Source organism: Artibeus jamaicensis, unplaced genomic scaffold (assembly GCF_021234435.1).
Source record: "Artibeus jamaicensis isolate MK-2021 breed Jamaican fruit bat unplaced genomic scaffold, CSHL_Jam_final contig_3126, whole genome shotgun sequence".
Taxonomy (NCBI): Eukaryota; Metazoa; Chordata; class Mammalia; order Chiroptera; family Phyllostomidae; genus Artibeus; species Artibeus jamaicensis.
This window is the reverse complement of record NW_026521723.1, coordinates 9,920,127-9,932,998: the sequence shown is the minus strand read 5'-3', so window position 1 is coordinate 9,932,998 and position 12,872 is coordinate 9,920,127. Positions and strand designations below refer to the sequence as shown.

Sequence of the window (12,872 nt, the reverse complement as noted above, 5' to 3'; positions counted from 1 at the left end):
AGTACCATATGACCTCACTGATATGTAGAATCTAGTGAACTAAATAAACTAACAAAATAGAAGTAGAAGTATAGATACATAGATACATAGAACAGACTGACAACTGTCTGACAGGAGGCCTGTGGGACTGGATGAAAATGGTGGAGGGATTTGCCAAAGAACATATATGCATGACCCGTAGGGATTGACTGAGGGAGGGGTGGGAGTGGGGCTAAGTAGAGGTAAACAAAGGGAGAAAAATCTGGGTCAACTGTAATAGCATAAACAATAAAATAAAAAATAAATACAATTTATGTTGCATTATTAAACTAAGTAAGGGTTACTTGAACTCAGGCGCTGTGATACCACAACAGTCAATCTGATTAAAAAAAAAAAACTGAGACAGCTACAAAGAGATTAATGGGCAGCAACGTATACAGCAGAGACACTGGACAAAGGGATGATTCACATCCTGGGCAGAATGAAGCTGGCTGGTGAGAGATTTCATGACGCTACTCAGTACAGCGTGCAATTTAAAACTTGTGAGTTGTTTATTTCTGGAATTTTCCACTTAATATTTTTGGACCATGGATTGATGGCAAGTAACTGAAACCAAGGAAGCGAAACCCCAGATAAAGGGAGACTACTGTGTCTCTACAGGATATGCCGAGAGAATCACATACGGAGCTGGTGAGACCTTATCACCCTGCCAGGCGACAGTACTGGGGCCACAGAGAACATCAAAACTCTCCACACCCAAGATTCTTGCAGTTTGCGGGGGAGAAAGACAGAGAAATTATAGAGGAAGATGGGCAGTAGTAAGTGAAGCCAGAAGCTGAGGACATTTAGCCCAGGGAAGGGTGGGGTGGGACTCAAATACAAGTTCCATCAGGGGGTCAAGCAGGTAGCCAACATGAACGAAGCCGTCTGAGTATAAGACAAGATGCAGTGGGGTCTTTGGCAAAACAAAAGTCATGTCCAATCTAAAAAAAACCAGTGTATTTGTTCACGAGGAGACCTGCTACATAAGAATATCTAATATATTTTTTAACTAAGACTATTTACTTTTATAGAATATTTTCTGATTTTGTTAAAATACTTTGTAGGCCAAAGAAAGCACATCTGCTAAAAGATGAGGGGATACGTGACCAATATTTGATCTCTGCTCAGCTAATGCACCTTTTCCAGAACTGTATATTTTTAAAAAGCAAATCTCCATATTGGAAGTAACTGTAACACCTTATTGTGAGTTAGTATATTAGGTCACTTTCTCCTTAACTAAAGTAAGGGAACTAGTGCTTTCTAAGTCTCTCTCATGGGTTAAGTACCAGAAAAAAACCTTTCAGCATCTTAGAAAAAAACAATGGTTTTATAATGGGATAAAGTCTCTGGAGTCTTTGAGTACATGTAGAATGAAACACTCAAAAGGAGAAAGAAGAAAGAGTCCGAGGCTCCAGGAGAAGTACTGTCCTTTTTTTTGTGCTTTTATCTTCTTGACAGAGCTGGGGAAAGGGTGCTATTTAGCAAGGGTCTGCCCTGACTATTATCTTGGGTCAGTAATAAATTAATATTCTTTTTCTTCTTCTTTTTTTTAAATTTAGAAACTGTTGTTATCTCACAAACACAGTTTCTGCTCATGAGTCTCCAGGATCTCTATATCCTCCTCTAAATGTGGATTATAGAGGGAAGGATGTCATGGGAACAGGAGGTTGGGTGAAGGGCTGAGGAAAGGAAAGGTTGGGAAGGAGGGCAATGCGGAGTGTGTGGTCAGGCTTTCCCTTTCAGAAGAAGCCCAGTGGGAGACCCAAGGGAGGGTCAAGTACAGTACCTTCCTATCTCTCTTCCTCTTCCCTTTCTTGTCTTCCTTCTTTCTCTCCCTTCTTTGGTTTAGTTGGGGTATTTTTTGTTTGTTTTTCATTTCTTAAATGAAAGAACTAACTGGATGCACTAGGATTTGGAGAGAATAGAGGCAAGTGGTACTACCACTGTGTAGTAAGTAAACTTCCAAAAACTTCTGACACTTGGGCAAAAATGTGTGCATTTCACCAGCACCAAGGCACAAAGCAAAGCCTTGTGAGAAAATTCACAGAGAGGCAAAGCACAGGTGGGTGCTGCCTGTCTTTGCTGACACATCCTTTAAAAACATTCTGCCTGTAGTATTCATTAATATTACTCAGGCCATGAACTCTGACTTTTAGTTGTAATAAAAGACCTGAAGGGTTTCCTGGGTGCAAAATGAGTATTCAAATGGTTAAACACTAAGGGAATCTTTATTATGAATAACTTGTAAGTGAATGCTGTCATTTCCAGGCCCATCCTATGTTCTTTGAGAGAATCAGATGAATCCATTGGAAAAGAGAAGCAGTATATCCTCATGGAAAATGAGTATCTCACTAGTTATGCCATGATAAGTAGGAGGTTTGATTTTCTTCTCCAAATAGAATACTATCTTGGGCTTTACTAGCCACCAAGTATCTGTAGCCCCTGTCAGCAAGGAAGCCCCAAAACATAGATATAAGAAAATATTCCTAGCTCTAGGGAGCTAATACTTAGAAACAAAAACCGGAACCATCATTAAGGGTGGATATACAGTATGGGAGGGAAGAAACGTTGCTTTAGCACCAATGCCACCACAGGGCTGAGCACTGAAATGGGCGTTGCAGAGTGTGTCCGTCATCTGCTTCTTCAGAAGGAGCCACACTGTCTTTTCAACGTCTCCAGCAATCAAGTGCCTTTTAGTAATGTCTTATGACTTCTCTTTCAATGAAATTTCCTCAGGAACTTATAAGCCTTCTGCAGTACCTTCTTCCAGTGATTTGTGTGTCCAGAAAACATCCAATGCTCTTTTCTAGATATAGTTTTCCAGCCTGCCTTACTTCTTTCCTTCTCCACTGCCATTCCTCACCATTTCTTTCTCAACTTAATGGCAGCTAATTTGAAGGTTATTAGACAAGAGCAAGAAGGTATTGACTGCATTCTTTTTTTTTTCCCAAGTAACCCAACACTGGAAAAAGCTAAGATATATATCTGATGAAGAACTCTTATCCCAAATGTACAAACAATGCTTACAACTAAATAATAAAAAACCCCAAACAACTCGATTAAAAAAATGGGAAAAATGGGCCAAAGACCTTAACAGAGGCCTCACTAAAGAAGTTATACAGATGGCACATAAGCATATGAAAAGATGTTCCACATCAAAGAGATACCACTGCACACCTATGAATCAGAACAGGAATGCTCATTTATTTTGGGTTGAAACACAAAATTGCACAGCCACTTTGGAAGACAGTGTGGTGGATTCCTACCAGATTCACATGCTCTTACCATGTGATCTAGCATTCACAGTCCTTGATATTAACCCAAATGAGTTAAAAAGTTTATATCAAAACTTATACAGAAATGTTTATAGTAGCTTTATTTGTAATTGTCTAAACTTGGAAGCAACCATGATGTCCTTGGTGAATGGATAATTAAACTGTGATCCATCAGATAATAAAATGCATGCAGTACCAACAAAAAACCTATCAAGACATGGAGGAAACTTAAGTGCATTTTACTAACTGCAAGAAGACAATCTGAAAAGACTACATACCATATGATCCCAATTATATGACATTCTGTAAAAGACAAAACTGTAGAGGCGTAAAGGAAGATCGAGTTGGTGGGGGATGTTAAATAGAGATGAGATTACACAGAGAAAAAGTACAAAGTGAGAAAATGAGAGCTTTTATATCCAAGCTTTAAGAACTGCAAAATTTATATGTTAGGTACAGGAGGATGGGCTGGAAAGATAAGAGAAAAATTGAGTGCACATAGGGTCATAGATAATAATGGGAGAGAGTTTCAAGAAAGAGAAGCGCTTGTTAAGAGCTCCTACCTATGGCTTCCTAAAAACCATCTAATTGGTTAGATAAGCTAGTTGGATCCAAAGTATTAATTCTTTACCCTCTCAAAGGCAAGGGAACTTATTTAACTGACTTTAAGGTCAACTACGATTATGAAAGTTTTGAGTGCCCAGGTAAGCTAATGGCTTGAATAAAGAGGCTATACTAACATTAAGAAGGCTGCTTCTTTATTTGCCAGTAGGAAAGTTGTTCCTCTGTAAGTGTAGAAAGCATCAGATTAATCAACTTCAGGGAGATGGCTGCACAGATATGAAGCTCTGCCAGGTATTGCTGACCTATTTTCCAGGCAGGGTCAACATTGGCTTCTTCCTGTCCTGGAAACTAATCTTCCTGTTTTGACCTGTGTTATTCTTAACCCAACTGAGAACAATTAACAATAATGTAAGGAAAATCTAGGGATTCCTGAGAAGTAATTCCAGAAAACTATAGTAAAAAAATATGTAACTCTGTTAAAGTAAAAGCATGAAAGACTCTTAAAAGATACCCAATTCAATGCAATGAACTTTCCTGCCCAGCCATTCAACAACTGAACTACTTATTTCAACTGTCAAAGGCCAGTGATTTCATAACTCAGCCCTTCATACTTTTGAGCATTTCCAATGATTACGAAGTTCACCCTTTTACTTTCTCCTAATTGGTTCTGGTTCTGTTCTCTAAATCTCTGTATTCTTTTCCTAGGGCTACCATAACAAATTACCATCAATTTTGTGGCTTAACGCAACATGAATTTATTTTCTCACCATTCTGGAGGCTAGAAGCTCACAGGGCCACACTCTCTCTCTCTGAAGGCTCTATGTCAGTCTGTTCTCTGCCTCTTCTTGCTTTTGGTGGCTATAGGCATTATTTGGCTTGTTGCTGCATCACTCCAAACGCTGCTTCCATGGTCCCACTGACTTCTTCTTTTGTCTATGTATGTCTTAAAAACACACTTTTCACTGGATGTAGGGCATGCTGAGATAATTCAAGATGACCTCTTCTCATGATCCTTAAATTACATCTTTGCATACCTATTTTCCAAATAAGATCACATTTTCAAGATCTACAGATAAGGATGTGGAGCTTATTACCTTAAAAAAGAGTAAAATAATCTGTTTAAGAACACCAAGGGCTGGGTTTTAGGTGTTTCTTCCTGGAGAAATTCTCCAAAATCTCCTGCCAAATTTATAACTGAAAATACTACTCAGCCTTCCCTGGTCTCCAGGATTTTTTGTTGCACTTGTTATTATTGTAGTATTTTTTGTTGTGGTTGTAAAATAGAATAATGGTATGCTTTTATAGGTTTGTGGTGAATATCGAATGACATACTATATGAACAGCAATCAGCATTATGCCTGGTAAAAGTGCAAAGCACTCAATAAATATTAGCTTTTTAAATTATCATTACTTTATAGTACTTTGAAGTTTTCAATGTATAACCAGTTCCTTACCTGATTTAATCCTCGTAATCTCACAGTTGGCTAGGCATTACATCAGGAGATCTAGATGTTCAAGAGTTGCCTAATATTTCCACAGTATTAGTTTAAGCATTAAGATTTATTTGCCCTTCCTCTTCCCTATAGTGACTTAAAGCAGTGTTAGGATAGGTATACCAAAAATGTAGTAAATTGGGAAAATCAGAACCAAGCAAAAGCTGAGCGCTTGTATCAATGAAATGGTAAATTCAATTCCACCAATTGTGTGTCATATTTGGCTCTTACAAAATGTTAACTGTGTTTTCCGGATGCTGGGATATTGAGTTAATTTTCTCTCCTTCCCTCATTTTTGTTTTTCTGTATCCACTTTAAACTAAAAGTAGGGGTACTCTAGTCATAGAGAATGGCAGTGGTACTCCCACAAGGTATAAAGTAAATATCACTCCTACTTTGCCATCTGCAACCGTGTACTCTTTGATAAAGCATTGGAGGCAAAAAGCATCACCCCATCTGGTAAATGAAACTACTGCAAAACTCTCTGCTATGTGTCCTGATCATGGTCATTTTCTTTGAATCCCAAAGTGTGTCCTGTCTGACTACTTCACTACTATGACCTTTGTCAGGAGTGGTTGTATAATCATTTTAACACCTGCATTTTGATGAAAGATTGAGCACAGAGCATTTGGCATTATGTTTTTATTGATAAAGGCCATGAGTAATCAAATTCAAGGCTGTTGACTGAGGAAAAATTTTGTTTGGAAACCAGGTGAAAAGGTGGCAATGATACTAAATAGATTGTGAAAATAGAGATTACAGTGTTCTTGCTTGCATGAAAGGCCACTCTCAGGCAGTCAGTCAGTAAGAAAGTTGGAACCTTGTTCTTTTTTTAAGCTTCAAATTATGAGATTTTTCAAACATATGCAAAAGTGGAAAGAAGAGTATAATGAACCTCAGTTTCAATAGTGATCAATATATAAACCAATCTTCTTCCCTATCATCTATATCCAAGACATCATATCATTACATTATAATTATGTGCAAAGTATAAATTGAATGATAATAGATCCATTTCTAAACTTCATTTTCCACTTACGACATTATTTTATGAATGTTCACAAGTTTGTTTTTTTAAATATACACAGGTAAGTTTATTTTGTCTATCATTAAGTGTTAAATTTTTCCAGAAAAAGGATTTGATTAGTGCCTCCCTCTGCAACTATCTCTCAGGACCCAGTAGTGGGATAGCTAAAATAGTCCTCGGTAAATTAGCAGAAACACATGTAGAAAACAGTAAAGAGAAATTAAATGTTACTAACAACTGTATGGTCAGAAAATTACATACTTAATTGGTAAAAAATCCAATTATCACAAACTTCATTTAATAGCATCACCACCTTTATTCCATCTCTCTGTCCAATAAGCCGAGCCAAACATGAGTGCCAGGCTTGTGAAGTCACTTGTTTTCTTTCTTTTTAACTTTCTGCCACTATTGAAATATTTTCTCTAACATGTTTAGCTTTTGATGAGAGTGAATAGAAATTCATTCAAGTCTAGCTTCATGAGCCATTCTTGGGGTTTTTGTTCTTGTTGTTGTTAACCTGATACATCTGGGAAATTTCCCCTCCTTACTCAAAAAGGTGTTTCTCTCTCATACACCCACATCAAGGTACAAGCAAAAAATAGCTTTGCAGAAAACAAAAATTATTCTAGTCAAAGAAAAGAATTTAAGCATAAGACCAGAACTATCCATATTGTCTATCGAACAGGATGTTTGCCTATTCACTGCCAAAGAAGCTGGAGGTATGTCAAAAACCAATGATGGAAATTGCTTCCAGTGTCATACAGAGGGAAACCATCCAGGAAAATTCTGGGTTCCAGTAAGTGCTGAGGTCCTGAAACTATATTTAAATGTAGAAAACGTCTTTTCTCTGCTGAGTCAGTACCCCTAACCAGTTTTGTCATGCCACACAAGGGTCTTTGTGGCCACATTGGGAATTTCTGCTCTCTGGTCCTTTCATCTATTATAGTAAAGGAGTGAGACTTGTGTGATTTCAGTGAGTCACTTGACATTTCTAGGCCTCAGTCTCCTCATCTCTAAAATCCCTCCTAACTCTGACTTTTTATGATTCTTACACAGTCTTTTCCATGGAAACTCACGTGATGCCATGCTGTTGGAAGTTCCAGCTTGCCCAGGGGCATTAATGCCAGTCAACTCTGGAGACCTATGTTTATAAATGATAGTGGCTTCAGATGACATTTTGGGGATAAAACCCAGTCAAATCAAATGCAAGGTAATAGGCCTGAAGTTCTCACAAGGAATGCAGCCTCTGTTTGCAAGGGATTTGTAAGTTAAAGTTAGCTGGAGACCAAGTAGGGAGAAGCATTTCCTTTACCCAAGGGGTTCCAACCATGTCTGGGCATCTGCAGAATGAACTTGGACTTGTAGAAATTCACTGGGACAAAGGAGAAAGGGCAATAAAATCCTAGGATGTTCTTAGGCTGTTTTCACAAACACTGGTCTAGTCCAGTCCTGTCCATGCAACAGAATCAAAGTGCTTTTATCAGGCTGCTCACTGTCACTAAAATTCTAGTGTTTCCTGATATTTCTTATTTAAGAGCCATTGGGCTTATTAATTAATACATGACTTAAGAGCAAGGAAAGCCAACACCTCACTTACCTTTACATGAGATGTTTAGAATATTGTCTGGGATTTACAAGAAGGGAAATCAATCTGTGTACACACTAAGGAAACTACTACATGCAGACTAAACATGAGATACAGAATCATGAAATATTTGAAGTGCACCATCTGGGCAGCTGGGCTTCGGTGCCTTTCTGCTCTTGGACTAGAAAGTACAAGCTAAGTCCAGAAAAAACATCTCCTTTTCTGAGTTCCAACTCCTGGAGTTGAATTTTCCATGATCCAAACTGATGTGATTTTAGTTACACATATCAAAGTATCTGTTGACTTCCCTGGAACCTTTCAAGTTCTGGCAAGATTTTTTTATTATGACATATTATCAGATGTGGTAAAACAAGATAACTCTAAAGAGATAATTCTAAGGAATATCCATTTTGGCATCCCCTTAAATGTTTTGGAGGGCTCTCTGCCATCTCTGATGGCAGGTTGTGGCTGTTAATACTCCAGAGCGAGATCACAAAAAGTATTGAGAAAACCAAATGCTCAATAGCAAGACAGTTCACTTTTGTGTTTTCCTTTTTTTGCCTTTTCCTTAGCACAAGGAAAGGCCAAATCATTCTGGGTGGTGTACTGGGGTATCTGTTTCTGCTGAAGCAGATCCCAGCAGATGTTTTCCTCTGCTGAGCCAAAGGGCAGCTCCCACTGCCAGCACTCCTACCTCCTCTTCAACCGCACATCCAATGTCCATTTCTGGACAAGGGTGGGGTTGACTTTGGGGGTGAGAAGGAACTGGAAGGCAACTAAGAACTTGAGTTGTATGCAATTTCAGTGGGGGATGTGGTTATATAAACTTGCACTCGAGCCTTACAGCCACTCAGTAAAACAGACTTCATGCACATGAAATTTATAATTGAGGAAATGCAAATTCAGAGAGATTAAGTGACTGATCACACATTACTAAATGTCAGGAACGCACCTTCAATCTCCCTTTTTGGTTCTAAATTTCTTGAGCTTTTCTAGACCTCAGGACCCACAGTTTCTAAGAGTCCTTCTCCTCCCCTGCAATACTCTCCCATGGGCAGGAAAGATGTTCCAAGCAAAGGTGTTTGAACTATTCCTCCCTCCCATAATGTGTTAGCATAAAATTAATTTGTTCAAGAAATATAAATTGACTGCTTTTACTACATGCTCAGGAAAAGCAAGCAAGCAAGCAAATGGATTTAAAAAACCTTTGCCCTGATGAACCTTACAATCTAACAGAAGGAGACGGATAAAGTAAACGTGTAAAATATGTTTCATGGTATAATGGTGATGAGTGCAGTGGAGGGAAATGAAGCAGGAGAAATAGAAAGTGTTTGCTGGGGATGGGGCTTATGTACTAATGGAAAAAAAAAAAAGCATCCGCCCTGCCTCCCTTTGGTGTTCAGCCCCAAGCTCACAAAGCCACAGTACAAGACCTGGGAGGACTTCAGTCCCCCGTTGTGGAGAAACTTTGCCTCTCTGACTTTATGAAGGCATGTAAGGTTCTCAAGTATGGGCATTCTGATTGGGGTTTGTGTATTAAAGTAACATAATTTACTTTGTTTGGTATGTAGAACAGACCAAGCTCAAGATGTAAAGACTGAGAAATTCCATAGTCAACTGATAAAACTAATGGTAGCCAAGGAATCCTGCAGTGTTGCCATGGAAACAGAATGAATAGTTTGAAATGAAGACTTTGCCAAGTCCGCAGTAAATATCTTTTGAATTTGAGAAAATGTTGGCACAAAAAATACTTTATGTAACTAAGTGATCTAGTCAGAAGCTGAAAAACCATTTTTTGTACTTTGTTTTTTAATGTTTACTTCAGAGAGCTAGGAATGTAAATGCTATCAGTTAGAAAGTCTTTCTTTATTTTTGTAAATTGAACAAAAAAATGTGGCTATCTTGGAAACTTTCCTCAGGTTATTCAATGTTGGGAAAAATATATAATTACTGTATTTGTGCAGCCATGTTTTTGGCCCAAATTTTCAGGAACAAAATCTTTTGTTTCAATTTAATTTTCATTTACTTATATGTAGTAATACTTATTTTTGTATTATAAAGGAATTTCAGCATCTATTTTTCAACATACTATGGTACAAGAAATTTTATGTAACAAATAATTACAAAGCACAAGAACAGATACAAGTTATTTCAGGTACCACCCATGTGTAATGCACATCCTTATTTTTCCCTCCAAAATTTGGACAAGAAAGTGCAAATTATACATGGCAAAATATGGCATTTCTTTTTGTAAGTTCGTATCAATCATTTGAAAATGAGATATCAAGAAAAGCCTATTCTTTAGTCTATTCATCTTTGAAAGAAATTAAATGTAAATATTTTTCTGGATTGACGGATTTCTTTGGGGGCATAAACTTTGTGCAGTTGATGCGTAATACAAATACAAAATATGCTAACTGTGCACAGTAGTACACCTGATTATGTGCAGGGGCATCATCTCAATTGTATCTAAAAGTAATTAGGAAAGCAAGTATGCTTTACCTTGAACTTTGCAAATTTAAACTATATTTCTGAATATAAGGGATTCATAGTATTATTAACTTGTTGAGAAGACTTTGAATCTAGTTTTTAGTGCTCAAAATGCATGAACGCAATGATCCCTGATGAACTGAATCCACCTATTGCAGATATTTGTCACATATTTCCCATGCAAAGTTTCTCGGAAGCGCTAAGGATTACGTGAACTGTTAAATCTTTGCATACATCTTTGACACTTCTGCCCATCCTCTTTTTAGACTTAACCAAAATATTAAGAATGACTGTAACAGCTGTTATGTTTTCCATTAAGCCAGAAGCATGATGTTATTTGATATTTATATTTATAACCTGAATTTTAGCACCTAAATGTAATGTTCTCCTATGGATCCCTACATTAAAATATTTTTTGTTAGGAAAACAATGACAAAAACACTCCAGGCAAAAAAAGAGCCAGTGCCAAGGCCACGTGATGGAAACATATCTGGGTGTTGGTGAAATAGCAAGGAGACTTGTGTGGCTGGCAAAGCAAGATCAGGGTAAGAATAGTAAGAGATGATTTCAGAGCCTGATCATATAGACAGAGTCACTGTAAAGACTTGGGCTTCTACTCTACATAAGATGAGAATTACTTGGAAATTTTGTGCAGAAGAATGACATGATTTTTCTTGACGTATATTTTTAAAATTAAAAAAATAGATTAAAAGAAGCAGAAAGCAGAAGCAGGGAGACTAATTAGAAAGCTACAGCAACAAGCTACACCCTGGCTGGGTGGTTCAGTGGGTTGGCTGTTGTTCCACAAAAGAAAAGGTCACTGGTTCCACTTCTGGTCGGGGCACATATCTATCTGGGTTACTGGTCAGGTCCATGGCCGGGGCATGTGAGAGGAAACCAATCAATGTTTCTCTCCCTCTCTTCCTCTTTTCCCCTCTCTCTAAAAATAAATAAATAAAGTCTCAGAAAAAGAAGAGGAAGTAAGAAGAAGAAGAAGGGGGAGGAGGAGGAGGAGGAGAAAGCAAGCTGTGGCAACAATCCAGGAGAAAACTAATGATGGTTTAGGCCAGGTAGCAAGATTGGGAGTAGGAGTAGGATTCCTAGTATATCAATAGAGTAAACGGGATATACTGACAAATAGGATGTGGGATGAATCACAGGGTGAATAAAGGGGACAGAGAGGGCGCTGCGCAGGAAGCCTGCGAGTCTCAGCTGGAGTTTCAGCCCCATCTCACATTCGCAGTGTTACATGAGGAGAGAAAAACCTCATTTTTCATACCTACAAAAATGGGCTAAAATATCTTCTGAATTTCACAAGGCTCTAAGGAATGTAATGTCTGTACAAAAGTTAGCTTGCTTAGAATTGACTAACAGCTGTGTGTTTCCTTGTGCACGTTCATTGGTCTGAGCAACCACAGTGGTGAGATTGAAGTCAAATCTGGAATGTTTTGGAAACAACATTACAGTTTTCAGGAATTAGTTGAGGAGGCTTTATTTTCAAAAACCTCTTTCTTGATGATCTAAGAATGATATTACAGGAAAGTTTGTCTAAGAAAAGTATTTTAACCAAAGCCTTGCAGATTTTGTTCTCTTTAAACTTGAGTTTACATAATGTTACCTAGTTGGTAATTCATAAATTCTTACCTCCTCTTTCCTCTAAAGTCTCACTTTTAGTTTTAGTTTTATTGAAGCACAAAGGGATTCCCACCCCACCCTTTTCTCTGTCTCACAGTAAGTTTACCATCACCCTGGAATTTTTCTAAATTTTTACCAAGAAAAAAAATTATGTAATTGAGTTACTCCAAGTGACTCAAATGTTTACAACTTTCTCAATGTGGTTTAGATATAGAAAACTCAAGCTGCTTCTTTTTAATTCACAAATTCAGGAGCAGCACTTCAAGATGAGTGTGGAGAGGGAGCCTGTCCCAGGGCTGTGGCCGCAGGAGTCACAGGGCAAGACCCTCCCTTCCTCCTCTTCTCTTCCTTCTTTGTGACCCTCCCTAGTCTTGTCCATCAGAACCTACCTATTCCAAGTCCACAGCTCTCAATATCTTGCAAGGTAACTGATAATCTACTTAATAAGCCAGTTTAAATATAATTGTTAGTGATTAAAGAGGGATTAGTCCTATGGCTCTCAGCATTTTAAGGGGAACTCCTAGAAGGGTAATTACTAGACTGCTTAGGCACTATGACTACAGATAGCTGTTTAGTAAGTGCTTCCTTTGAAAAAGACTCATGAAGTCTTCCTTCTCATAAAGTGGTCTCCGTTTTTGTCTATACCGTAAGTGGGTTGTCTTCAGTAATTTTTTTTTTGATAAATGATTAGATACTTATTAAGGAGAAGCAGAAACAGGGAGAGAGGGGGACCTGCCCAGTCTGCACTGACCTGGGTAAGGGTCTTAGGGGTGCAGTGGGGA

General features: G+C 38.1%; 1 pseudogene; it reads left to right on the top strand.

Moving 5' to 3' along the window:
* The first annotated feature begins 9,246 nt into the window (after positions 1 to 9,246).
* Positions 9,247 to 9,639, top strand: LOC128627054 (signal recognition particle 9 kDa protein-like; annotated as a pseudogene).
* Positions 9,640 to 12,872: the final 3,233 nt, after the last annotated feature.